Here is a 5,745-nt window from a genome sequence, read left to right on the forward strand (position 1 = left end):
ACCTTTCATTGGACCTCATCTGAACACTGTTTTCAATCAACGTCAGATAAGGTCCGATTATTGATATTTTTTTTTATATTATTCTCATGGGGTGCACAAAAAGACATTTTTCGTTCACAATTTACCCAGATAAAAAGTCGGGACAGATAAATGCGAATCAGTCTTACACACATATAACTCAATGGATCTAATTTAAGCCATTTCCTCCTTTTCTGATCGGAGTCAATAAAAACAAAATTTCAATGTCTCGAGAACAATATTCTGTGTTGAATAAAGTTTCAGAGTCAACTATGGCAAAGTGAACGAGATACAAAGAACATAATCAAATCTCATTTGATCCCCATCTTGATCATTCCTTTTATCACTTTGCTGCTGTGAAATGTAAATTTCTCCACTGTGAGACTAATAAAGGCATATCCAATCAAAGTCACCAACATCCGATGATAGTAATCCCTCGTTTTCCACGGTCAATGGGGACCAGGGCCACCCGCAATAGATGAAAATCAACGCAGTTGTATAATAATCAGGCTAAAGAATGACGTTTTTTAAATGAAAAACATACAATCTTTGTTTTGTGTTTAGCTTGTCTGTAGAATTTGAACTGGGTGGATAAATAAACAGATCAAAGACACTTTTTTGGAATTAAAATTCCATAGGGGGTTGCTGGGCGGGGCAAACCCACATGGCTGTAAACAATGACATGTCGTGCTGTCATTGGAGGATGTCAACGCTGGGAACCAATGAAACTACAGCCATGTACAAAACTTCTAAGTCATTCGGCATTTTTTTTAAAACAATTTTTTCCCTGAAAAAAAAAAAACATCCGAGATGCACTGAAATCAGCGATAAGTGAATCGCGAAGTAGCGAGGGATCACTTGACCGGTAAAGTTTCAAATATGATCACGTTTTTTTTTTCCCTTATGATATAATAGGTCTCGCACACATTTTAAAAAAGTGGTATGCGTATACCCCGTGTAAAGATCATTTTATGGCATCAGTACACTACCAATGCAAACATGTTCCAATGGTGATGATCAATACATACGCACGCGTTCACACTGAACCAAGCAGAATACATTCAAGGATACAAAGTAAGACTCGTTTCTACCAGTGAACAACAAATACTGGATCACAAAATCACGTTTTGAGGGAGCATTCGTAACATTTGTGAAGTGATGCAGTCTTTCAAAAAGAAGAAAAAAAAAGACAGCGTCACAAAAACTGCCATTTTTGTTGCTTATTTTGTTCTTCAGTACTGTAACGTCCATTTCGTTTGATCACACTTGCCCCAAACTGTGGACCATTGTAAGCTATTGCATTCCTCATCAATCAATACACTATCTTGGCTTTTTGATTCACGTTAGTACGGGAAAATATGTTTCAAATAACGGTTTTTAACTCCTTTCAATTCAATAAGTTATGTCCAAATAATATGGCACCTTGTATAGCACAATTGTAAAGTATGGAAGTGTTTAATGTAACTCTGACATATTTTTTTGAAAGGCACAATCAGTACTTTCCCAAAACAGTTCCGAGACACCTCAAATTAGCCATATTGTCCATTTAGAGTGGTTGCTTGAGATCTGAGTCAAATCATCAGTAAACACATTTCAACCTGTATCAGTCTCGGCACGAAAAAGATATCAACCCCTCAAAAAGCAATTATGAGGTGTTTCAGAAGGATGAAGCTGATAAAGAATATCCATACCTGTAAAATCTTATTTTGTCATTGTGTTCAAATATCACACCACAACAGAGATGGTATTTGTGAGGCCGCGCAAACTATCGGCCAGTATGTGTTAGCGTTAAGACAAAACATACAATTATCTTGGATTTGTGTTGAGTTTATCTGTAGAATTTTAACTGGGTGGAGAAATAAACAGCTCAAATACCCTTTTTTGGATTAAATTACATATTATCACCTCTTATTTTCATCACTTTGATGCTGTGAAATGTACATTTCTCCAATGCCAGACTGATAAAGGCTCATCCAATCCAATCCAAATCAAAATTGTCAGTCAAATTTTAGGGCCCACAGAATATTGAGTTTTAGGGATACACCATAGACTGTCTTCTTCCATCAGGAAAAAATAGTTAATTCCTAAGTTATATGGGTCAGGAATTATCTGACCTGGAAGTGAGGGCGACAGTCCAAAATACAATGCAATACATACATATGGATTTACATAGCGCTGAAGCTGGAACAAAGCACTAACATGGAAAAAAGGGTAATGTAAGGAGTAAGGGAAAAACATTGCCAGAGGCCATGGGCAGCACTTTATCGGCACCCCAGGAAGAAAAACCAAAACCCGAACAAATTACGTAATGGCACTCGATGTCATATTATCAATTCTCGAATAAATTTGGGGATGGCAGCGAATTAGTTCAATGAAAAAATAAACATTATTGCCATTTGAATGTAAATTCCGCTTCATTTTTCTTTAAAAATTTTGAAAATACAAACTTGAGTAGCTTACAACTTAATATAATGACACTGATAACGTTCAAAATTATACACACACACACACACACACACACACACACACACACACACACACACACACACACACACACACACACACACACACACACACACACACACACACACACACACACACACATACATACATACATACATACATACATACATACATACATACATACATACATACACACACACACACACACACACACACACACACATACATACATACATACATACATACATACATACATACATACATACATACATACATACATACATACATACATACATACATACATACATACATATATACATACATATATATTATATATATATTACATGCGATTGGCTGGCAACCAATTCAGGGTGTCCCCCGCCTCATGCCCGAAGACAGCACCCCCTGCGACCCTAATGAGGAATAAGCGGTACGGAAAATGGATGGATGGACATATATATTTACAATTCACCTTTTGTGATCTTACTGATTGTGCCTTTATGTGTTTTTTTTTCTTCCCCACCGCTGCTCTCCAAAACAATCAGCTCTGTTAAGCGAATGGAGCTCACAATCAGGGACACAAAAAAAGAGCAGGGCTCAGTGGTCCACACCAAAACAAAAAGGTAAGAGAAAGAGAGTGAGAAGCGAACCCTCGAGAAAGATTCATTGCCGTGTGTGAGCGTGTGTGTGTGCCTCAGTGTGTGAATGGAAATGCTGCTTCATTACATCCAGGGAACGTTGACTCAAACGGGGGGCAACTCCCTCTCAACCATAAATACACATGAAAAGTGACAACTTCAGATGCATTTTTAGTGCTGCTTTAACACGTTTTGGTGAAAAAAAATAACAATAAGTGGCATTCATGCCCCGATATTTTATAATACTGCGAATAATTATTCACGCTACGTGACGTTGTGATTCTACATTTAAGGGACAACCAACGCCTCCGGACAAGTTGTGTCCATAATTTGTAAAATCACTTCAAATGACTTCTATTGAGCGTATTTTACAAAGATTCCACCGCATATAGCTATATTTTACATTTTAAGACTCGCGTTAAATATTCAGGACGTCTTGTTTTTGAGTTGATGACAATCCCCACGTGACATCACGTTTGGAACGCCCCTGACCGAGAAAACGACACACAATGCATTTTGCGGTACTTTGTTTGGTCTGAAAACTTCATGTTGATCCGTGTTGATGATGAAATTAGAAGGAAAACACATAAATAACGCTATGGTGAATCGTGTGTTGCACCAAGACTACTATTTGATATTCGCGGACACAAATTCCCAGCAGACAAATCAGCCCATTTCCAATGGAGCTTGGGCGCCATCTTCTGCATTTTCTGGGTGCTACATTGCTGTCATTGACGACTCAAATTGATATGGGAGGACTCCTTTAATCGAATGCAAACATTTATGCTTTCCTCTTCAGAACTATTTGAATCATATTCATAACTGGATGAGTAACAAGAAAGCATCTTCTCCAAATCTGAAGCCATTGTTTTGATTCTAGAGCAAGGCAAGACAACCTGGCGTGATGTCACGACCAAGGAGGCGGGTCCTTTTGAAACTAGCCATTTCAGGTTTCATTTTGAAGTCGTTTTTGGACACCTTAAGTCATTTTTATTGGTGTTTTGCATTTGACTAAAAATATCAGCCTGCGTGTTTTGGGTATTTTAGATGCTATAAAATGTTTTTTTTCTGGTGTCAGTTAGGAAACCAAAAAATGGTGTTGGTTGTCCTTTAAAGACTTTGTCGCGTTTTTCCTCATGTGTTAAGAAAACACATCTTGATATATTATCACCCTATAAAAGTCGTGAAATCAAAATCTACCATATTTCTTCCAAAAAATAACTTTCACTCAGATTGACACCACTCTTGAATTAATGAACCATATTTGCTCCCCAGATCTTGACTCAGTCATGGCACATATAAAGCTGACATTTCTGGCACAGTTTAAAGCAAAAAAAATCAACATTGCCTCAAAAATACTATTAAGAACATCATGCTGAAATCTTGCATGTCCAAATATAATCAATTTGATTTTGTTCCCTAAAACACTGCTGACTCAGCTCGTTGATGTAATTGCCTCAATTTTTTTCTGATTTGAATCTGTGAACAATAATTTGGGAATATGATGTAACAGAGTCATACAGAATAAGTCTTACAAGTAAAGGTCTTACCGCTAATAGGCGCCCGGTACTCTCTGCAGTTTAGTAAATTAGTGTCGCCACCTTCACCTTACAGCCACTATATAAGGAGACATGGTCCTTTTTTCATGAAACCCTTATTGGCTTCCAGAATGTAAATCATCCAAACATTTGCATAATAATGATAACAATAATAATGACTAAAAAGACATCACTTCATTCATGTGTGAAGTTTGGCATTCATTGAAATGGATGGAACTGTGTGTCACGTTATGAACATGGAAGTCATGGTCAGAAATTAGATATAAAACATACCCTTACTACCACAATGGCAAGCAAGTCGCTTTTGACTTGTTGTAAAGTGCTTGTTCAATTAAAAAAAAACTAAAACAAAAAACACACCAAAAAAACATTATTTTGTGTGTTATCGATCGTGGCTGCTGTGAATGTTGATCATCCTGGTGTACACAGAAAAAAAAGTGTGTTGGTGAAGAATCAAATCGACACTCTTTTTATGTCTGTGAAATAAGAAAAATGGTTCATCCAGCCGATGATCAATCCAAGCGATCTGAAGGAAACAAAATATAGGAGTCCCCTTGTGAAGATAATTTACTGTACTGTCTTTTTCACCAGGCGGGTCCGCAGAGTCACACCAAATTGGACCTGTACGTCCAATTATTTTACTTGTGTGTACATAATACACCCCCCCCCAAAAAAACCCATATATATATATATATATATATATATATATATATATATATATATATATATATATATATATATATATATATATATATATATATATATATATATATATATATATACACACACACACACATACACACACAGTAAAGTCTCGTTATATCGATATTGGTTATATCGATAGTACTGCTTATTATGATACTATTTCTATGAACGCAAGGAGAAAATTTACATGCCACAGGATCGGATATATCGATAGTCCGGTTATATCGATATTTTTTCCGACTCCCGAGAATATCGCTATAACGAGACTTTACTGTATATATATATATATATATATATATATATATATATATATATATATATATGTGTGTGTGTGTGTGTGTGTGTGTGTGTGTGTGTGTGTG

Source organism: Hippocampus bargibanti, linkage group LG10 (genome assembly GCF_051943395.1).
Source record: "Hippocampus bargibanti isolate YZ-2025 linkage group LG10, ASM5194339v1, whole genome shotgun sequence".
Classification (NCBI taxonomy): domain Eukaryota; kingdom Metazoa; phylum Chordata; class Actinopteri; order Syngnathiformes; family Syngnathidae; genus Hippocampus; species Hippocampus bargibanti.